Raw genomic sequence first — 23,550 nt, forward strand, 5'->3', positions numbered from 1 at the left:
AGGCCATCTTTCCTTCCCAGCAAACCCAGGGGAAGAGGAACTTCAGAGCACCCCAAAGACTTGCTGCTGTGGAGAAGGAGCCCTCACAACAGGCCTACTGGGTATCTTCATCATGGAGGAAGTCCGGGAGTCCTGCCGGGTGAACAGCAGGTAGGAAGAGATCATAACTCTGCAAAACCACTCCTTGAGATCCAGCTTCCAGTGTGGAGGTCTCCGAATATCCTCCACACTGACCCCATCATGTGGGAGCCAGGTTCTGCCTCTCCACTTCCAATATCTTGACATACAGAAAGTTCTTCCCTAGAGTAGCTACACTCTTTCCCCTGGAGAGCGGGACCAGGGCAGGAAGTGCTGGGGGCAGGGAGTCCTAACAGAATTGCCAGCCCTCCCCATGACAGGTTCTCAAGTCTATGAAGACAAGTCTAAGGTTCCAAACTAAACATTCCCAGTCCCCTTAATTTTGGTGACATGAGGTCCAGTCTGTCACTGTCCTGGCTGAGATCCTGGGCACGTGCTCTGGTAGGAGTGGAATGCAGGACTCCCGGGGCCAGCATTGCTCCTGCCTCCACTGCACAGCCATCAGAAGGCGGCTCTAATGCAAACCAGCTGTGTCTCCATGCACAGGGGCAGGAGAACTAGGTTCTTGTCACAGTCTCAGACACATGGGCAGCAACTCCTGATACAATCCCTTGTCCCCCCAAAACAAACTAAAAACTTTTGTGTTGCTCCTGACAAAGATCTATGTTGAAGGCCCTGGAGCTCCTGAGTGGCCACTTGTCGAGAACCACCCTTCTCCCCTACCTGAGGCTGAGACGTAACCTTCAGCACCTCTCCCTCCTCTTCACTCCTCTGTAAGTACGATGTTCACTCTCCCAAGGAAGTCTCCCTCTGAGGGCGCACCTCTCCTCCATATGTGCCCCCCAAACCAGAGGGTTCACAAGACAGCCACAGGAGACTGAGGCACTGAGAATGGAAACCTTTATTCTGCATTTTGAAATTAGATCCCAATCCACTGTGGTTGGAGGTGGGGGAGGCTCTGTAACCAAGTAGGGCGACTGGGTCCCATGACCTCTGTCACTCGTTCCCCAAGTGCTTCACCTCTTGGAGATTCCTCTGGCAACTCAGGTCAGAATCCAGCCTTCCCTAGCCAGGCACTGTGGCACATGCCTGTAATCCCAGCGACTCAGGAGGCTGAAGCAGGAGGATCATGAGTTCAAAGCCAGCCTCAGCAATTTAGTGAGGCCCTGTCTCTAAATAAAATGCTTTTTAGAAGGGTTGGAGATATGGCTCAGTGGTAAAGTGTCCCTGATGAAAAAAAAAAAAAAAAAAAAAAAATCCAGCCATCTCTCTCAAGACAACCAAACTCCAGCACTTCAAGGCTGGGCATGGATGAGATTCTTCCAACAAACAGGTGAGCAGCTGGAAGGAATCAGGGATGTTAAGACCCAGCTGTGGGAAAAAATGACTTCTTGCTTCTGTGTGACACCTTGCAGTTTATCAACTATGTTATATTCCTTGTCCCATGTTTCTCAGCACGATTCAGTGACATAGATAGGCCTGGACTCATTTCAGTTTTCCGGGTGAGGAAAGTGAGACCTAGAGAACAAAGTCCCCCAATTTAAGCAACAAATCAGAAAAAGTTGATTCTAGAACCGAAGCCTCTAATCTCTTTCTGATGATCACACACTGACACACTGTCAGTCCCACGTGTCCCCACCTAAATGCTGTACGCTTCCAGTCATCGCTCAAGGAACAGTCCTAAAAACTGACTCAAAGCAAATGCCTCATCTGCAGCTCCGTCCCTGAACCCGCGATGGCGCAGTGACATCCTGTAAGATAAAAGGGCATCTGTGCCCAAAGGAACGCAAGGCCACACCCAGGGGCACTGCAGGCCCCGCTGACTCAGGAGGAGCATTCCCACGGGTGACCATGGTCTGCTCCAGTCTGTTGCCCTGGGAGACGAGAGAATCAGCAAGCAAAAAGCTGCCTGCCCTGCCCAGTCGCTCAGGGGCAAGAGCTGAGCCCTGAAGCTGGCAGGCACCCACCTCTTGGGCGTGACTCGGCCGGGTGCCCAGCTCTGCAAGCCCGTCCAGGTCCCAATTCCTGGTCGCACCCTCATGCTTCACCCTCTCGCACATGGGAGAAGAGTCATCAGTCTGGCTGCAGCCCAACTTCAGCAGCTGATTGGAACAGAAAACGGCAGAAATGTTCACCGGGCCAAGCCTCTTTCAGTGAGGTTATTCAAATGTGAGTTTTCAAGCATTATTTCCTTCTCTTTTCTAAACATGTGCATTTTCTCATCCACAACTGGAATATGTGTGGTGCTCCTTTAACATTGTGGGAAGACACTCCTGTGCTCCTTATTCAGCACATGATTACCAGACATTTCATTTGTACAGTCATACAAGGATCTGATGTAGGGCTTGCCTTGGGCAGAGCATAGTGCAAAGTGGGATGTAAGAATACTAGAGAGAGAACTGAGATTCCTCCATTCCATTCCAAGTTCTCTTGTGCAATAGCTATGTGACCTTGGACACAATGTCAACTTCTCTGTGCCTCGGTTTTCTTCTCTGCAAAATAGGAATACTAGCTCCTAACTCACAGAGTTATGAGAATGAAATCAGATAGTCACACCTAGAGCACTAAAAACAGTACTCTGGATGCAGCCAGACCTTGATACAAGCTAGCCATTATTGTGGGCCTATTTTATATTTAATTCTTTCAACATCCCAATGAGATGGGAACTACTACTATTCCCATTTCCCTGGTGAGAAAATGATTTCAGAGGCATCAAGCAAGTTTAGCAAGTTTCCCAAGGTCAGAGTACTAATAAGAGTCAAACTCAAGATTCTAAACAGGTATGTCTGGATCCAAGTCCCATGCTTTTATTTACTGTACAGAACTCAATTGCCTTCCCCAAACTCATTGTCCCTTCTAACAGGAGGGAATTAGTATCTGTTACATGCTTTATCAAGTATGAGACATATAGTTGGGGCTAAACTCAACGAATTACTCCAGTCCAAATCAAAATGTGACTAGGTCCTTGCCAAGTGCTACTTGAAGTCAGAGGAAGGCCAACGCCACACTGTAAGCCTCTTTTTGCTTCACCCATGGACCCCCCTTCTTACCTCAGATCCCTCAGTGGCCTTGTAGATCAGAAAGTCAGGCTCCCCTGATCCCTCTGAAAGTGGGCTTAAGCAGTCACGTTTTCTTTGCACTAATCTGATGCCACCAAATAGCAAAACAGTAAGAATGAGCCACACTCAGAGTTTCTTCAGATTTCCTCCCACCCAACCAGCCCAATTCCTGGCAATTTGGGATTACCTATGCCCTGATTCCCTTCTCAATTATTAGAAAAAAAGAACTAAAATGTTTTCTTAACCATTTCAGAGTAGCAAGTCGATGGAGTCAAACAGACTGTGACCACAGACAATTAGCAGGACTAATATTTGAAAAAAATGTTTTTTGCATAACATAAACCTGTACATTTGGTCTTACTCAATTTTATTTCATATATATGCATAGTTGCACACATATCAAAAGCAAGAAATCCATCAAAATACAGTAGCTGAGGGAGATTGGTTCCAGAACCCCCCCACAGACACCAAGATAACAGGTTATATTTGCTTGTAACTGAGGTATACCCTCCCACTTTAAACCATCTCTGGATTACTCATAATACCCACCTCTGTTACAGCGGCTTTCTGGAGTATAGGCTAATGGTAACTTTGCTTCCTTCCTTGTAAATTGTATGTAATGAGTCTATATTACTTTTACAGTCTAGAAAGATATCAAAATTGTTATTTTAGTTTTAAATTAGTGCCAAGGAGAACAAATTTGTTAATATTAGCAAGCAATAATTAAACCTGTGTAAAAGTCTAAGAATTCAATTCAAATAAGAAAAGGACTAATTAAAAAGATCAAGAGTTAATGAACTTAAAGGGAGAAAAGTACACAAATTATACTTAGAATCTAAATTGTGCATCTAAGTACTGATGAAATACCAGAAATAGACTCTATTTGCCTGTTTGTATCCATTTACAAAAAATCTGATGTCTACAAATTTACTTCCAGTTTTAAGCAGTGGTGTTTAATCCTGGGGAAAGGGTTAACAGACCCCTTTGAAAATCAGAGGAGAGTTATAAGCAATGACCCTTCCCCCCAAAAAAGAAAAGAAACACACACACATTCATAAGTACGCCCACAGAAGTTCAAAAATAAATTTAGAAGCTTCCTAGTCCCTTGAAACCTTTCCACTTCTCCTCCCTGGAATCCAGAGAACATAGGCCAATAAATTCTGCTTCAAGAATTTTCTCCTCTCACCACTACCCCAAGGTTTATTTTTTTTTATTATTGTGAATAATTTCAACAATAGAACAATGAACATTTATATACCTTCCACTTAGACTTAGCAATTCTTTACATTTTTATGATTTTTTGCTGACATGTTTGAACATTGTACTTTAGCACGTTCTCTTAAGAATAAAGATGTTTGTCTTCATAACACCTAGCAAATTACACCCAAGAATGTTAATAATAATTCCATTATGTCTACTATCAAAAACATGTACAATCCAATAAACAATGATGAAGATGTAGGGTTCCAGGAGAGTGGGAAGAACTGCAGATGATATTCTGCAAAAATTGCAAAAAGAGAATGGAGCTTCTCCATTCTCCTGCCTGCATCTTGGGGCAAGAGCTGCCTTCCCATATCTCTCCAGGGGCCAACATAGAAGACTGATCCAAGGTCGTGGAGTAAAGGAGAACTCAGTGGGGCCACTCCCTGGGTCTGCGGAGTCCCCCCAGGGGTGCTCACACGCTGACCTGGAATGGCAGCAGAAGGGACTGGGTGAAGCCAACACAAATGCTCCTCTTTCCCAGTCTCGATCACGGAGAAAGCCAGTGATCTACTTCCTGGCACCAGCTCCTCACCTTCCAGCAATACACCCAACCAAAATCTCCACCGCTTATGGCTTCAGCCCTCCTTCCTTTCCCTGGCAGCTCCCCCAAACCTCAAGACAACCGGCAGGGTTGGCTGAACTCAACCAGACCCCACAGTCTGGCTGGGCCAGTATTAAGCCTCTCCTCCATTCAGACTAGACTTGTGTTTCAGCCTGATGGCTTCCAAGGGTGATTTCTGGATGCCAGGAAATTATAGAGTTCAAAGGAAAAAATCAAATGCACCCCTTTCTGCCTCCAGATCAACTCCCCCAGGAACTCTCTGAAGATCCCCTCAGCACTTAGATCATTGCTCTGTGGCTATTCCTTTGACATTGTTTTTGAACTATTGTCTTCCTGCTGAACTGAGCCCCCTGAGAACAGCAACTCTGTCATTTTCCACTCTGTCCATCCATGTGTTGGCTTAAGTGGCAGCCCCCTGAAAAGCTACAAGAATACCTACATGAGCATATGAAATGACCTTATTTTGAAAAAGGGTCTTTGCAGGTGTCATTCAAGGATTTGCAGGTGGGTTCAGCCTGGATTATCCAGGAGGCCCTAAATTCAAAATTTATATTTTGGGTACAGATTCTGAACATGTATCTGTATAAGAGATACATGGAAGAGAAATATTAAGGGAGAAGTAGATGTAGAGGCTGGAGGGATGCAGTCACAAACCAAGGAGCCACTAGAAGCTGAAAGAGACAAGGAAGTATTCTCATCTACAGCCTTCAGAGGGAGTATGGCCCACTGACACCTTGATTGTGATTTCTGATCTCCAGAACTATAAGGAAATAAATTTCTGTCACCTTAAAGGTATCAAGTTTATAATAATTTGTTACAGCAGCCCTAGAAAACTAATACACCCTAGTCACACAGTCCCTGGTAGATAGCTCAAGCAAAGCCTATTTGTGGAATTGAAGACGTGATAAAGCCGAGGGTGTGGCTTTATACCTTTCTCCCATCTCACAGGCAGGGAAGCATCCCTGAAGGCCACTGGACTCTGGCTGACAAATATGTAAGCCTCATTATTCTGGTGTCAACTGAACAATTTGTTCCTTTTAATGAGGTACTTTAACCTCACTCTGTATTCATTGTTCTGCCCTCCTCGATTTTACTGTAAGTGAATGAATTGACTTTTGATGTATTGCCAGCCCACAATAAATTATGAACCTCTTTCTTTAAGGGTGGATAGGGAGGAACTCTACTTCCCTGTTCAGTTATTTCAGGCTAGGGTGGGAGCAGGTTTTCTGTGCCAGCAGCATCCTGATTATGATTCAGGATGTGCAGCCTAAGGCAAACAGTTCCTCTTCAAATTCAATCAAATAGGAAGGAGCAAAGGCCCAAACAAGAAAAGCCTGGTTCTCTTTGTGCACACAGCCAAAGGGTCCTGGGAAGCTGGGGAGGGATAACGCCCTATCTCAGACCAAAGTAAGACTAAGTTTAAAATGGTATTCTAGAAACTTCTTCATGTACTTCCAAATCTGACTGTACAGAGTCCCATTCTGGACAACCCTAGATGCACCACAGTGGAAAGTATTTGCAGATTAAAAAGGCAGAAGTTAACCAGGATTCAAACACCATTTTTTCCCCTTCTCCCTGGAAAAAAAATTCTAGATGCAACTTTCATGCTGTTGATTATGGCTACCAAGGGCCCAATGGCATCTGTGGGCATTGTGTTTTGTTGATGTATGGTACAGATCAGAACAGTGACTTTTCACTCAATAAGTCCATGACCCATTAATAGATTGAGAAATCAGTTTAGTGAGTGGTACCAGCACCTTTGCTAATTTGAAAGAGGACGGGAAATATTGCAGTGAGTCTTGAATAGCAAGAGTAAGTGTTGCATCGTGAAATTCACTTCAGTCTTTTATATGGAGATGTGTCACTGGCTTGTGAGGCATACCTCACTGAGTTATGATCCAAAATGTATAAAAGCCACTGTCTTAGGGAATTTATTCCACCCAGAAAGTGCTCAGTCCCCTTGCCTGTGTCCCAACTCCTGAGAGCACTATTTGCAGTTATAACAAGAAACTCTATTAAAGGGAACAGTTCACCACACACCTTGTGTGCTAGTCAACTTTGATTGCTGTGACCAAAATACCTTACATGCACAACTTTGAGGAGGACAGATTTATTTCGGTTCACAGTTTTAGAGGACTCAGTCCACCGTTGACCGGCTCCAAGGCAGAAACACCATAGCAGAAGAGCCTGGTGGAAGAAAGCTGCCCCAGGGAGCAGGGAGAGAGACAGGAAGGGGCCAGGGACAGGTCACCCACAGTGACCTACTACTTCCAGCTTTGCCTCCCCCCACCTCCGCCTACAGTTACCACCCATAGTCCATTTAAATTATTAATCCATTAAATGAATTAATCCACTGATGGGGTTACAGCTCTCAATTCAATCATTTTTTAAAAGCCGCACCTCTGAACCTTGTTGCCCAGGGGACCATGATTTCAACGCATGAGCTCTGGGGGATATTGCAGATTCTTGTGATCTTTGTGAGAGGTGCTGGCAAGTGAAATCAAACTTGTGTCCATTCCCCTGCATGTCTTCCTCCGGCTAAAGCCACACCATGCCTGAGACTTGTCCCCCTCACTCCTGGGTCCTCATTTCTACACGTTGGTGGGATCTCAAATGACTCCCTGCCAACCCCTGGGGTCCACTCTTCCTCCTCTGTAGCCTAAGTAACTCCACAGCCTTTTGCTATTACTCTGAAACAGACAACCATACATGGAGTTCCTGAAGTCTCTGAAGTGGGAAAGAAATCACCTTAATACCTTTGACTACCCATCTTCTTTGTCTTTCTGTACTAGTGGTCTGATTTCCTCTTTGCCATTTTGCCCGAGAGACAGTCACGCTGGCTCCCATTAAGGATTCTCTTTCATTCACCAATTTGCTGACTTTCCCAGCCTCATGGTCCAATGCTCTGGCAAACATCCCGCCACTGTGCCCTGTCCCCTGCATGCCTGCATCATGGATCAGCTATGGGCTTTCTGATCACACATAAAGACTATAACTAAGCTTTCTGATGGCACTAATTAAGGACTAACTAGTTCTGAGCGGTGTAGACTGGAGCATGCCATTGGGCATCAGCAGGACTGGGCCCACATTTTGGTGCTGAGCTTTATTAGCAGCTGACCTTGAGCATGTCGTTTAACAGAACTAAAGCAAGCTTCACCTGTAAAATCAAAACAACACTAACACCCATCTCAAGGGAGTGGATGGAGTCTATTTTTTAAAAAGATTGACTAAAGTTTCCATAGTGACTCTTTCATGCGCAGCTTAGGAATGGACTTTTTAAAAAGTCTTCATTCTTCTAATGCTTTCTGAAATCTGTATTATCTGGAAAAACTCTACAAAACTGACATTCTGAAAAATATGTGGGGTCTGTTGAATCAAATAATTGCTGACAAGTTAGAATGACAAGCAGGTAGGAAGGGACTGGGGGAGGGAAGGAGGAAACAGCCCCTAGGGTTGGTCTCCTGCAACCGGCCTCCAGAGGTCTTCTCATCCTGTGTGAACATCACCCCTGTGCCTCTTCTGCCCAGTAGTGTCGCCTGGTTTGACAGGACTGCAAATCTGGTTCAGCACGGAGGAAAGCCAGTGTGCTGCAGAAGCGGCTGCACGCATGCTCCTGCACATTCCTGTCTGCAGAGATGGCTCCAGAGCCCACCTTCCCCCAGGTTGTATTTGAAAGGAAGTGCGTGCTACGCCTGGGACCAATCTTCCTTCTCAGGTGGCCATGGATGGTGTGGCATCAAAAAAATACGCAATGGTTTTTAAATAGTATTTAAACCCTTCAGGGGGCTATCTGTAGCACATCAATAGGAAAAATATTACTATTTCCACTTTTTTTTTTTTTTTTTGGGTACTGGGGATTGAACTCAGAGGCACTCGACCACTGTGCCACATCCCCAGCCCTATTTGTATTTTATTGAGAGAAAGGACTCACTGAGTTGCTTAGTGCCTTATCATTGCTGAGGCTGGCTTTGAACTTGTGATCTTCCTGCCTCAGCCCCCTGAGCCACTGGGATGACAGGTGTGCGCCTCCATGCCTGGCTAATATTTTCACTTTTTAAAATGGTAAAAAACGTAAACAGATAATCTAGAGGAAAAGTAATAAAAGTTGTTAATATGTTAAAATGTTTAAGTTTACTAATGATCAAAGAATTACGTAAAAGCAAAACTAAAACTCCACATGCTCTATCAAATTTGTAAATATTGCTTACAAAATCATGAAACTAATTTATGTTATCATAGGAATGATAAGTTAGGCATTTTTTGCTGGTGAAACTAGAAAGGATAAAACTTTCTGAAAGCAATTTGGTAATATAAACCAATAATTTTAGAAGTTTCACACTGTCTCAATAGTCATTTAAATTCTATGTCTACACCAAAGGGAAATGATCAGATATGTAGGCATGGTAACATGTAGACAAAGCATTAAAAAAAAAAAAATCTCACCATGGTAACTTTTTTAATAGTGAAAAATTAACAACAACCTAAGCATCCAATAAGGAAGTGGGTAAAGAAATGATGTTTGATCAATATGGTGGAATGTTAGAAAGACGTTTCAATTATGTTTTGAAAATTGGCATGGGAAAATGTGGAGTTCAAAACCAGGCACTCTCCTAGACTCCTAGAGAATATTAGTGATTCTCAGAAAGTAGGGAGGTGGGATGGAGGGAAGATGCTGACCATGATTACAAAAGTTGGTGGTCTCCTTTCCTGGAGAGATCATGAGCTTTCACTTTTCCATATCTGGATGATCTATGGTGGAGGTGGTCACATGAGTCTGCTTATGCAATAACATCCCGCAGAACTAAACACACACACACACACACACACACACAAACACACGTGTTAGTGTAGGCAAAAATGATGGAACCCAAATAAGTTTCCTGGATTCTGTCAATATTGATTTCCTGGTTGTGATATTGTACTACAGTTATGCAAGATGTTACCACTGGGGAAAACTGGAAAAAGAGTTTGCAAGATCTCTTTGTATTGCTTCTTACAATTTCAAGTAAATCTACAATTATCTTCAAATAAAAAGTTGTTGAAAACAAAACTGTGCTGGGCACAGTAGTGCACACCTGTAATCCTGGTGACTCTGGAGCCTGAGGAAGGAAGATTGCAAGGTAGAGACCAACTTCAGCAACTTAGCAAGGCCCTGTCTCTAAATAAAAAAGGGCTGGGGGATAGCTCAGTGGTTGAGTGACCCTGGGTTCAATCTCCAGGACCCAAAAACAAAATCAAAAACAAACCACAAAATATTCCATATAAAATGTTCTAAATTTGGTGAAAATAGAATAAAATTAGAAATATAAATTTTTAAAAGTTTAAAAAGAAAATACTGGGTCAAGGTATAGCTCAGCAGTAGAGCATTTGTCTAGAGATTGTGCAAGGGCCTGGGTTTGATCCCCAGTACCACACACACACACAAAGAAACATACCACAATATTAACAGTGGCTGTCTCTGCATGGTGGAACTATACATAGTTATATTTGCAAGTATTTCCAAACTGTTAAGCGGGGCACGTGTCACTTGTATCATTGTCTTCTACGCACAGCCATGCTATGCCGGAGCTCTAGTGGTAAGGGATGAGTCATGCCCACATGCTTAGCTCTCAACCGCCTGGGCTGGGAGTATGAAGATGTACATGTCAGAGTGATTTCAGACACACAGAGAGGAACAGTCTGGGGGGAAATGAATACAGGCCATGTCACATTGTGTTAAGCCCAAAACCTTCCACATAGTAGGAATCAAATGATCTTTAGCAATAGGTGAACAGAATGAGCAGCTAATGTTACTGGACTCTGATGGACAAGAATCCCATGGCCTGGAGAAAATAAAGGAAGGCTCCATGCAGAGACCATGTTGAAATGGAGCTCGACAGAGAGGCTGACTGTGTGCAATGATGGAGGATGGAGGAGATCTACAGTAGGGTTGGGCATTCTCATAGGCATCCCAGAGATCTATCCTTTGGCCTCCTTAGCCGGGTCATTTCTAAGTGCTCATTTCAAGCCATGCTGGAGCCTCCATAAATATTTATCTTCTTCCCAGAGCTTCAAAAAACAAATGAAGGTGTTGGACTGTTGGGCCATGCAGTGAGCAGCAAAGGTTTTCCAAGGCAAGGATGATGGCGGCTGCCTGTCTGTCTCTCGTTCCTGGTTGCATCTGGTGCTGCTGATGGAACTCCTCTTGTCACCCTTGGCTCGGTAGCCAGCACTTTCAACATAGTCTCACTTAATCCCCACCATGCTGGATAGTATTCTCGGTTTCCAGTGAAGAAAATGTTTAAACTCAGAACTAGCCAGTGATGAAACTAAAACTTCATCTTAGTCTAGTGCTGGCCCCTAAGCAGGACTAGGCTATGTGACATTCCTGGAAAAATACTCTCTTCGGAGTTTACAAGCTTTTTCCTTGGATCAAAAGAAACACAAACAAACCCTTCCAATCCTGTCTGCATCTCTTCTGTGTTTTAAAGTCAGTAGGTACATCAGCATTTGGGGTACCAGAAAATAATGCAAATAAAATACTCAACATAGTAGCTGAAGATTTCCAAAAGGAGTCATCAGAATCCACTCTGTACATATAGGAATGCTTCCTAATGAATTCCCCATTCCTCCCATCAAGTACCATTGAAATCTGTGAACCAGAAAGGATTGTGTTACTGAAAGATAATTGCAATATAACCAGGGTGGTCTTGTCTGGATTCTAAACTGAGTGTCCTAGTCTCTCGGGGAAAGTCAACAAGGTACTACTTTAATGGATGCTACAGCAAGAAAAGCGATAGTTGGTGCTGATTAGTAGGGGTTTTCTTATATTCTGAAAGAGGTTTTAAGCAAAGCATTGTAGAATTTGATAAGGCAAAAATTTTCTCTTAGTAAATAACTCTTTCAAAACCAATGTCAACACACACACACACACACACACACACACACACACACACATCTTAACACAACTAGAAACCCAAATAGTTTTCATACAGTAAACATTATGGGGGGGTGTAGCTCCGTGGTAGAGCACATGCTTAGCATGGTTTAGCACATGCATGGGTTCAATCCCCAGCACCACAAATCAAAACCAAAAACACACAGTATCTTGTGCAATCACAAAACACATTAGCAGTCATGGGGCAGGATTTTTTTCTTTTTTTTTAAGAAGGAAGCTTAATTTCTTTTTAGTGAAATTTAGGATTCTATACAAATAAAAATCCATAAGACTCCCCAAGAAATCTAAACTACTCATCTACTGTAAAAATGGAAACCCTGATGTGCCAGGAGAAAAGACACTTGCCCCTAATTATTTGGAAGCCATAATTTTAATATCCACGCCTGGAGGAGCTCACCAAGCATGGCCAGGAAAGGTCCTACACCTCCATTTGTATGAACAGGATGCTTGTAAATTTCATATTAGCAATCATTACTTCCTGTTCCAGAAAGCTGAAGAAGAGTTTAATTTCTTTCTGTATCAAGGTTTCTGCCTGCCTGACTTGGTTTACTCAGTTACCTACATACTCTACCTTTCTTCAGAGAGGATGTGAAGGGGTGGGCCTGCCTCCTCCCAGGTATATTTTTCCATGTTTCAAATAAACAGGATCCTGAAAAGGAAAACAGTTTGTCAGGAGAACTGAGTTTGGGACTTTGAGGGAGTTTTGAGAGTTTTTGTTTTTTGTGGGGAGGGTTTTGTATTGTTGTTGTTGTTTTAATCCAGGGGCTCTCCTTTATTTAATGCTGGATAAAAAGGAGTTAAAAAATCATTTCTGGGTAAGGCCTCATTCACAAAGCTGGCTGAACCACAAAACGTCCCCCAAGGCCTGACACCCTCCTCTGAGTCGGTTGGTCTGAATGTCGAGATTTAAGGGATTCCTTCCTTTGGGCTTTTTGAAAAAAGCATAATTAACACTTATGCAGAGGTTTATGATACAATGGAATCCCATACAACAGGAGTCAGCAAACTATGGCCTGCAGGAGATTAGCACTTGCAACAGAGACCACACATCCTGGAAATTCAAAGATGTTTCCTGGCTGGTCCCTCACTAAGGGGCCTGAGTCCACACCACATGGATCTTGCAGCCACCTGCCAGAAGCAGCTTCTTGTTCTGATAGACACATGGGCTTCCTATGAATAAGCGTGTGAGATTCTTCAGGAATATTACCTTCCAAGAATACCGACTCCCAGGGTGGAAGGAACAGGGCAGGAGACTCTAGAGATGAGGTTTGAAAAAGTGACCCGAAAAAGAAAAGGAGTTAAGTGGAGAAAAATTCAGAGCAATCCTCCAGAACAAGACGCCCGGGTGTGGCCAGTCGCTCCCTGTGCTGCTCCTCTCCTGCACGGTTCCCTAAACTCGCGTGTGCTGCAGGGACGCGCAAGGGAGGCCCACTGCAGTGTTCAGTGACCTCTCGTTGGTGAGTTCATATCCACCATGTTCACGAAAGGGAAACCAGCAAATGCTACAAATCAGAGCTCTCTCCCCTTCCCGCACCCCGGAGCCATGCTGAACATTTCCTGGACACCAGGCACACACACAGTGTTCACAGGAAGAGCGCCAGGTCATACACATGGCTGCAATACCCATCTCCCTCCAGCGGCTGAGCACTGGATACTGACAGCTTATGTCCCCGTCCCTCTTCAGAAACTGCCTTCACCTGAAGGGAACTGTCACAGCCCCAGCCTTCTCTGGGGCAACCTCCTTGAGCAACTAGTCAATTCCCAGAGTGAGAATATGGAACCCATTCCATGCAGAACAACTCCTGCTCTAAAGATCCTGAGTCACTGAGGGAGGGAGAGAGAGAGAGACTCATTAGCCCACCAAATGTTCTTCATCACCCATCTTGAGTTATCTGCTTCAGTTATTTTTATTTGTTAACTTTTTATTTTCTTATTTACTTATTGCTTAAGGTCTTTTTCTAGATTGCTTTTCTCAGATGAAATACCTGAATGAGATACAGATATAAAAACTTTCTTTCTTGTCTCAACCCTGACCAGCAAGAGGCATTTTGACTGGCTCTGCTGTAGACATCATTTCTCTATCTCTTTCTCTCTCTCTCTCTCTCTCTCTCTCTCTCTCTCTCTCACACACACACACACACACACACACAAACACACACACTTTTTTTTTTTTTTTTTTGGTATCAGAGATTGAAACCAGGGGGACTCAACCATTGAGTCACATCCACAGGTTTTTTTATTTTTTAATTTTGAGACAGGATCTTGCTAAGTCGCTGAAGCTGGCTTTGAACTTGCCATCCTCCTGCCTCAGACTCCCAAGTCCCTGGGATGATAGGTGTGTACCTCGGCACCCAGCTTGATGAGCTCTTTTTAAACTTCAGGTCCAGGTATTTTTCACTCAGGGAAATTACCTTCTTTCATTCATTTAATTATTCCCTTCCCGTCACCTGTTCATTTTCTCCCTTTTTCTGGAACTCCTGCTAGGAACTTATAAGGCCTCCGAGCCTCCTTGATTCTTATTTTGCCCTCATGATTTCTTTCTCTTTGTATTCTTACTCTGTGTCTGAGATGCTCTTGCACTTGCTCTTCTAAGCCAGCTTCAATTTATCCCATGAGTATTTTAGTTGAAAACATGTTTTAGCTCCAAGAAGTATTTTTCATGTTTTTGATCCTGGGTTTGAGTCTCCTGGTTACCTCTTCATTGTCTGCTCCACCAGCATCGTTTCCCCTCCAGGTTGTTTGGTGGGTCTCTCTCTCTCATCCTTCTCCCTGCCTGTGGAGTCCTGTAGCTGCAGAGGGGTTTTCCTACTGTCCTTTGACGCTCACGGCCAGCTCCTGGGTTTCCTTAAGCAACTCTGTGGACCATCATCACAGTTGCACAGAGAGGGTCAGTCCCCGTCAAGGCACCAGGAAGAAGGAAGTGTCTCAGCTCCCCTGCCTCCCCAAGTCAGCTTCTCCTCAGCAAGGTGACTAGAGGACCCACTCACCAATGTCAAGGCAACCCTTTCCCTCAAGTCCACGAATCTAAGGGGGCCAAGCCCAAGGCCCAGCACTGTTACAGCCTCATTTCCAAGCTTTCCATCCATGGGGAAAGAAAACCCCAGCTGTCTTCATCAGCTTCCCGCAGAGGACAGCTGGTCCTTGCTCTCCCAGGCTACACCTCCATCATTCACAGCAGCTGCCTCCTCAGAAACACCAGGTCGGTGACAGGAGTAGAGGGCAGCCAGGGTACCATCTTAGGAAAATGAATCCCACCTCCAGTCTTTCAGTACAACTAAAGGACTCCCTTGATCTGCTGCCCCCGGCTGGTGCATTTACTTTTGAGTTAACTCTTTGTTCCCCTCTGATTTCTTAGAGAAAGTCCTTCAAAGTTATGTGCATTCATTAACTATCTTTGAATAATGGAATTTCATTGGGAAAATACCTGATTGAAAAAGGCAAGGGCATCTGTGTGTGGGTCTTCTACATCCACGGATACATTAAATACACCCACAGAAAAAGTTTGCAAGGATAAAACCAAATTTTCATCTGTAGATGACACATTCATAAATAACTTTATTGTCTTCTGCTCTCTCCTCTAAGTTGCCTAATATTTCTTACTACGAAGGATAAAAGAATTCTGCTCAGTTGTTCACTTATCAAAATGCATCTTAAAATGTTGTTTGGGTGTCAAAAATATTTTCAAAGGGTATGAGGACAGGAAAGGTAGCCCATTCCTCTTAGTATCCAGAAAATGAGGGCCCATTGTGAAGAGTGTACTCTCAGTGAACTCAGCAGGCTGTCAATAACCTGTGGGGACAAAGGAGGACCACAGAAAAAAGCTTCTTGCCCAGAGTCATCCAGGATGCCCAGGGAGGACCCAGACCCAGATTGACGTTCAGAAGCAAATATCAGCCATGCTTGAACCCCCAATTCTCCCCAACTATTCTATACTGGCCCAAGGAAACTACATGGTTTCTCAGAGCAGAACCATTTCCAGCTTATACTGACTCTCCAGTATAAGCACATTGCCTGGCACTTGGTAACTGCTCAATAAATGCTGGTTGAATGAATGAATACATGACCTTTCTGCCCACTTGATGATATAAGACATATTAGTAGATGACCTTGCTTATTTTGTAGCCAACTTTGGACTTGCAATTCTAAGTGAGGGATCAAAATTTAAGTTGCATAGTATAATTTCAGCTAAAGAAAAGGGGTTCACACATCCATTTGTTTAGGGAGATCACAGACCTTACTGGTTCACATGGGAGGCTTCTTTTCAAGAGCTAGGTTCCCAGTTCCACAGGCTTTGGGGTCATTCCCTTGAGGGCTATCCAGAGTTAAAATCCTGTGCCCATTTCTAACTTTGTAACCTTCCTACCTGGGGAAAAAATAAAATGCTTGAAATAAAAAATAATAATAATTTTTTTTTAAATTAGGTTCCTTTTCAGTGGACATGACCAAGAAGGAACTGCCTATCTCCTGTGGGACCCCAAATGGAAATGTCTGTGTTGGCCATGAGGAGAGACCAGATGTGCTCCAAGAATCCTCCTAATTCAAACTCTCTGGCAAATGCAATTCCTGGTTGAGCAATCTTATGCAAATTTGTTTCTTTCTTCCAAAAGAATTCTACCCTGAAGTCATTCCTGTGCCTGTTAAAGTTCTCCTTTGAGGCTGCCAAGTATGAGTCAAGGGAAAGGTGGGTGTGTCCTTGCAGCACCCCTCAAGAAAGCCTCCAGTGGGCACCCTGGGACTGGTGAAGCGGAGTCTTAGAGATTTGGCACCAGAATCATCTGTGAGATCCATGCCCAGGAAGACAAGCTGCAGGACCGTGGTGGTTAAAGTTCTGGCAACAGACCCTGCAGCAGCATCTGCAGCTCAGGAGCGATGACCTTAGAGATTGGTGTAGAGCAGAGCCCGTGGGCTTTCTGCATTTGCTTGGTTGGTCCTGGGCAAGTTCCGAAGTGCGACCAGCCAGCCGGGACAGCAGGGCAGCACTCTAGAGGCGAAGAGCAGCAGTTATTTAACAACAAGTACAGAAAGACTGTGATGGTTTAAGAACCAGAGTAGCCACCCTGGCGCATACCAACTGGATACCCACCCGGCTCTGAAACCACTTCTGAGCAGCACTGACCCTCTGGCAGAGACCCGTTGCAGCAAGCCACATTTTATGGAGTTCTTTTATTAGTCTCTCATGTAACCCATAGCCATATCATAAAATTAAACACCCCATTCTGTACATCCAGTCCACTGGCTCCTTGAGCCCTGATTAGTGCCGGGCTATTCCCTCTGGGGTTGTATTACAGTAACATTATAACTGGCAGAAAAGGAATCTTTGCTAGGAGCAGTCAGATCCTTGAGACTGGCTCACATCACGCTGTAGTCACAGTGTCCTGGGTGTGTCCACCTTTCTCCAGGCTCTTTAACAGCTTCCCCTCCATCTCTCTCTGGATCTTTCATTCTGATTCCTTCCCATCTTCCCTTTAAACCTCTTTCCCTTGTCAAGCCCCTTTCACCTCTTGGGAGGACTTAAGAGCCTTGGGGGCAGTGGTCAGGCTGGGGCAGGGGATGTTCAAATGCTTGCCTAGAGTCACTGGTCAGGGTAGCCCCAACTCACCCCAGAGAATAAATTTAGCCTGTGGGTGATATCCCAGATGAAGAAGTTATCTTTAGCCTGGCAGAAGTGGGGAGTCAGTCCAGGCCATGGTGCGAACAGCAGAGGGAGGAGGGGAAGGAGAACAAACTAATACTCCAGAGTCTACGACAGCGGCGCTCAGGCGTGCTCAGGTGGCAGAGAACTAAAAGTCACAGTGTGCTTCCTGAAACATGAGGCTCTTCCGGGAACACCCGGGAATAATGGCCTGTTTCATTCCATCCCATGCACTAAGAACAATTTTAATAGCAGAAAATATGGCTGCATAATGGGCAAGCAGTATAAAACCACAGGCACACATGTTCCTTACAAAAAGCAACAAACGCAGCGTGATGCTGGTTTTCAAGCTTTCCTATTCATATCTGCTTACTACTTGTTCATTAGTTTTGTGGCCTGCAGGTGTAAAGGTTTAAGACTTAAGAAAAAATGTATGGAAAAAATTTACGTGGAAAAATTACATGACCTGAACTAGGGGAAAGATCACTGTGATTGGATTTTTAAAGCTGGAGCTTGGAAAGCACTCCTATTTCAAGCAAAGCAGTAGTCTTTTCCTTAGACCGCCATAATTTGCCTTGCTATCATCCTGAGATAAGAAATTCTTCCTTTTCACTAAAAACCCCTTCCTGCTATAGTTTATATACAGAGCTTCCTGTTTGGTCTTCCTTATAGAACAACTGATTAGAATCTTTTCTCAAAACAACTGAACACTTGCTGGTTATGATTAGAGGGAAGTTAGGTCCTGGGTTGAACCTGAGCTGAGCTCAGACATGTCTGAGCAGGTCTGACAACTGGGTGAGAAGCGTGGAGACTTCTGGAAGGTAACCTGCTCTGTGGGAAGAGACCTGAGAACCCCAGCTGACCCAGGAAGACTACCCTGTTCATGGGAGGAGAAGAGCAATGACTTCTCAGTATCCTATGGTCAAACATGGTTGGACTCATATCTGAGTCCTGTTAGGAGTGAGGAGGGCATAAGAAAAAACTGGAAAGGCCATTTGTTGAAGTCTTGTGGGAAACCTGAGCATAGACAGTAGAGCTTGGGAATCCGCAACTGGAATATTATATAGCAGGGTAAAGAGTGAAAGAATTTCTCTTTTCCATATTCCACACTGCTCTGGCTCCAGTGTGCCTGTGGTGCTGAGCAGCAGCCTAAGTACCCAGCAGAAGCAGAACCCAAGGGATCCTGGTACAACTCCAAGATAGAAAGAGAGCTGGAAAGCTATTGGTTTAGGCAGGCTGTGGCATGTAGTACCACTGAGAAAGTCATGTATCCTCAGGTGGATACCTAAGGGAACTCAACTTACTTTACCACATACTCTCATAATTAGGTCACTTCTTATGCTTTTCTTGTCTAGATTGAATGATGCCAATTCCATCAACTGGTCTAATGACAGCACCCTTTATTTTATCAATATATGAGTGTACTTTGGTCCTCCTGATTCAACTAGAAGTTACCTTCCTCATCTCTGTGACTCCAACTCCTACCAGTGTAGAATAGAGTAATAACAGAACAATTTATAAATACTTTAATGAGAATCTACCCAACAAAAAATGTGCTGATCTCCATCAGTTATACTCTTTAGGATCCATCCCAACAGGTTGTTGATTCTTGCTAAAATGGCCTGACCTTACCTAAGTTGTGGTCAACCACACCTTCTTCACCCTTGAGCAAGACAGGTGGTATTTGAAATGTCCAGATTTTATTACTACACACTTTTCATTACTGAACATTTTTCAGAATGTACAAGACTTATTCTCCAATTCTCAAAGTCCATGACCTTAGCCCCTTTTCCAGAGCACCAGTGATCATAACATCGCCATCTCCATTGCCTGCAAAGTTCACGACAACCTCATTAGGTTATCATAAAAAATATCAAGTAGTGTCTGTGTATAGCACCATCACATAGAAAAGAAATGCTATATGCTGGTTGTCCTGGGAAGGCAGAGAGGAGTTAAGGTTGGAGGCAAGATTTTTGTCGCATACCCTTTAGAATCATTAGAATCATTCTAATTTTAATTGCATGCATTTGTTATTTCCCAACTAATTTTTAAATATCTAGTTGCGCACAAGCAAAAATCCAACAAATAATAAGACACAGCCCTGACCCCCTAAGCGATGGCACTAGCAGGTGGATATAGTTGATGCTCTGTCCCATGGCGTCAAATGTCCACTGTGCCATTGGCCCCATGGAATGCTTCACTGACGTCAAGATGGATTACGCAACACCCTGCCAGGCTCTCCACCCTCACAACCCTCTCCCCATAACTGCGGCAACATGACTTCCGTTTGTTGACTGGTCGCTAGGCCCAGGCCCCAGGACTAATCCTCCTCCCTGTCTGGAGGGACTTTAAGGGTGTGCAGCTTGTGTTGCTCAGTCTCAGCCCTCCTGGTGGCTGGGCCTGTTCTGGACTTGTGTTCTCTTGGCAGACAGTGGGAACACAGATCTCCATTTTTAACCTACTTGACTGTGACATCCGTCAAGGAATAAAAAAGACACCTATGCCATTTATCTACGAAATGCAGTTACCAAGAACCTCCTGTGTGCAGGATATCAAGTCAGGTCTGGGGCAAAAGCAGGTACGAGGGGACAGACAATACCAGTGCCCTGGAGCCCCCAGTCTAGTGATGAAGATTGGAGGGCGGACCGAGGGCTTCCATGCACGTAGGCAGGAGCAGGGCAGGGGGAAGGAAGGGCTGCCCCCTCAGTGCCAGTGGGAGCGGAGGAGTCTGGGAGAGCCCTGAGCACGCTGACGCTGCGGCTGAGACTCTGAGGAGGTGGTATTTCAGCAGCAGCGGCAGGCATGTCTTCCAGATCAAGGAAGCAGTCTCTGAGGCAACCCCATTTTCACGAAGGACGGCGGCGCCCTGGTGCCCTCCCCTTCCTGGGAGAGCTGGAAGGTGAAGGAGTTGGCCCGAGAACACAGGACCTCACTTTTGTTGTCGTTGTTGTTGTTTCTGCTTAAAATTGCCGCCTTCTCATCACTGTGCCCCGTGATGCCCCTACTCTTCAAGACCCCGCTCCGGGACCACCTCCCTGGGAAGTCCAATGACTGTCCCAGGCAGGATGAGTCATTCCTTCCACAGCATTCCCATCAGCATCTGTTCTTGATAGGGAAATTTCGAGGTTAAATGAGAGGGCTTTGCCACCAGTGCCTAAGTCCAAACCCCGGCTCAGCCATTGACTTTCTGAGTCATTATACGCAAGTCACTTACCCTCCCTGGGCCTCAGTTTTACAATCTGTAAAATGGCCTAATAATGGCACCTCCCTAAGGCCACTGTGAGGATTAAAGAAGATAATGTCCCAACAGGGAGCACCTGCCTCCGTGTTACTTACAGCACTGCCCTTGTTATTGGTAACACTGGGTCACAGCTGCTTCTAACTCCACTCTTTCTGTGACTTTGAGGACCCAAGGGCCAGGGCCAGGGCTATTCATCTCTGAATCTTCCTCTGCAGGACTTTGAGGCATCCCCAATGTGGGGATGCAATTACTGTCTTCTGAATGGATGGACAAAACATCGTCACCAAAAGGGGAAAGACTGAGTCCAAAGGAACCGCGAAAGTAGATGAAGTAACAGGAAAGACAGAGGGGTGTGGAAGGGTGGACAAAGGGGATGAGATGGGTCACAGCGTCACAGGAGAAAAGAATCACGACTGCGGGACCGCGCGTTTGACCCTCAGGCTGCTCTCTGCCTTTCCCCCTGCGGGGCCCTGCGCTCCGCTCCTCCCGCCTGCGCCCGGCCGCCTCCCAGGGCCGCGGCCGCAGCCCTGACCTCCTCCCACGCGGGCCAGCGGCGGCCAGCCGCGGGCGGGGCAGGAAGGGGAGCCGGCTGCCGGCACCCAGATCCTTAACTGCAGCTTCCAAGGCCTGGCTGATCCTAATCAGTGTGGGAAAGCAGCGCCTGGCCCTGCCCGCTGCCGGAGACGCCGCCTCTTTTCATAAATTTTATCGCCGTGCACAGCCCCTGATAAAACGCCATAAATAAACGAGCAGGCCGGGGAGCGCGGTCGGGCGGCCGGCGCGCACGCCCTGCCCCGGCCCTGCGGCTCCCGGGGGAAATGAATCATGCGCCAAGCTGCAGAGATCCCGTTCTCCCCCTCGCCAGACCAACGCCATAAATAAGAATGCGTGCCTCCCCTACCCAGAACCTCTCCTTTTCTTTTGATGCATTCAATAAAAAGCCCAGGAGTTTCCTTGCGGCCGCTGCCCGCCCCTTGCCCAGGAGGTAGGAGTGTAGTGTTCCCTCTTATCCTCTAGCCTGGGGTCAAGTTCCTGGGGCCTGGGTTGGGCCTGGGCTGGGCCTGGGCGTGTGGCTCCATTATCACAGGTCCCTTTGGCTCTTGCACAACACACAGGGGTTGGAGTCGGGAAGGGAGGGACATCAGGGAAGGCTCGAGGTCTCTAGTGGCAGGTCATGATAAGAAGCTGGCCCACAAAAGTGTTCTTGGACACGTGTGGTTGAAGAACCTGCTATGGCCAAGCCCTATGGGAGCCCTTGCTTGCCCTGCATCCGCCTTATTTAGAGGACACGGAGGACAGCTGCCCCTGACCACAAAGGCCTACCCCGCCCCACTTTCCCCACTTGCTGTTAGTGTGTTCACGAGCTCCTGAGAAGTTATTCAGCACCCTTGATCTAGATCCTTCAGGCCTTCCAAGTTTTATCTGAGGGCCTCAGAATTTACCTGCAGTAGAATTTGGAGACTGAAGCTTGAGGACAACTTCAGGTATGAAGCCAGAGGTGAGTGAGCAGCCCAGAGTGCACCAGCTCAGCTGCAAGGTCGGGCCTCTAGCTACCACCACCTGACTCCCTGGCCCCCAGCAGCTACTGCCTCCCCCTGGACCTCAGTTTCCCCATCTGTCTAATGCTTTCTAAAGAGTTCCTCCTGCTCTCCTACTTGATGAGAAATAATATCCTTCCTATGAACCATTCTGTTCCTGAGATAACTTATCACAGGCCCCACTGAAGAAACACTGTTATGTCTGCTTAGGAGAAACCCTGCGTGAACTGTTTCTATAGCTGACCCCTTGTTGGTGAGATTAGTACTATATTTACCCTCATGGAAGCTGCAGAGGTTCAGGGGGCTGCAGCCAGAATGAAGTCAGCCTGTGAGGGAAAAAGATTCTAAAATAAAATCCAGTAAACTCCAACAGCATTAGCTCAGTGTTGCTCCAGCTCCCAGGATAAGCTCCATTGTGATAGGCAAGAAACACCTTTTCCAGAGCGGTCAAATGTTTCCTTCTCGTCAGTTTGACACTGGCTATGTGGGTTGGGAGCTAACCCCTCCCACCATGTCTGAGAAGAGGAACTCTCTCGAAACAAATGAACAAAGGCCTGGTTCTTCCAAAATCCCTTCTGACACTATAACATGTCCCAGGGAATATGTGGCCCAGACAGGCTTCATTTCCTGCTCTCTGGACAGAAGGCCACTCAGTCTTGTTTTCTTCATTTGCATAATGCCAAGAAAAAATGAGTCACATTGAACTGTCATTTGTTAAGAAATATTGGCAAGAGGTCCCCATCTTCTATTGAAGTTCATTTCTTAAAAAGGAACAAATGCTATCTCAATCACTGATTTATTATTATGTGCATGCAATCAGCTCTCTAGACCTCAGTTTTCCTGTCCATAAATCCCAATGACTTTGGAGGTTTCTTTCTATTCTTTTGTGCTGGGACTCTAAATATGTGGGACAACCATAAGAATAAAATTTTAAACTTGCCCAAAGATAGGTAAAAGAAACATCTAAATGTGACTTCTCCAAAATTGTTCTTGCTTCCAATTTTGTTTGCTATGATAGATAGGGGTTGGGGGAGAGAAACATCAAAAAAAGGTAAGACTGAACATTAGTTGGGCTAACTTGCTAATTATTTTATAAGAACAGGCTCTGTAGTGGTTCTGAAACTTTTTTAGTCACGGAACTTCTAGGGCTTGATGAACCTCCCCCTACATGGACATACAAATATTAATCTATGTTTGCAGATCATTTCAGAGATTCCCAGACTCCTGGAGTTCCACCTGA

Source organism: Sciurus carolinensis, chromosome 9 (assembly GCF_902686445.1).
Source record: "Sciurus carolinensis chromosome 9, mSciCar1.2, whole genome shotgun sequence".
Classification (NCBI taxonomy): domain Eukaryota; kingdom Metazoa; phylum Chordata; class Mammalia; order Rodentia; family Sciuridae; genus Sciurus; species Sciurus carolinensis.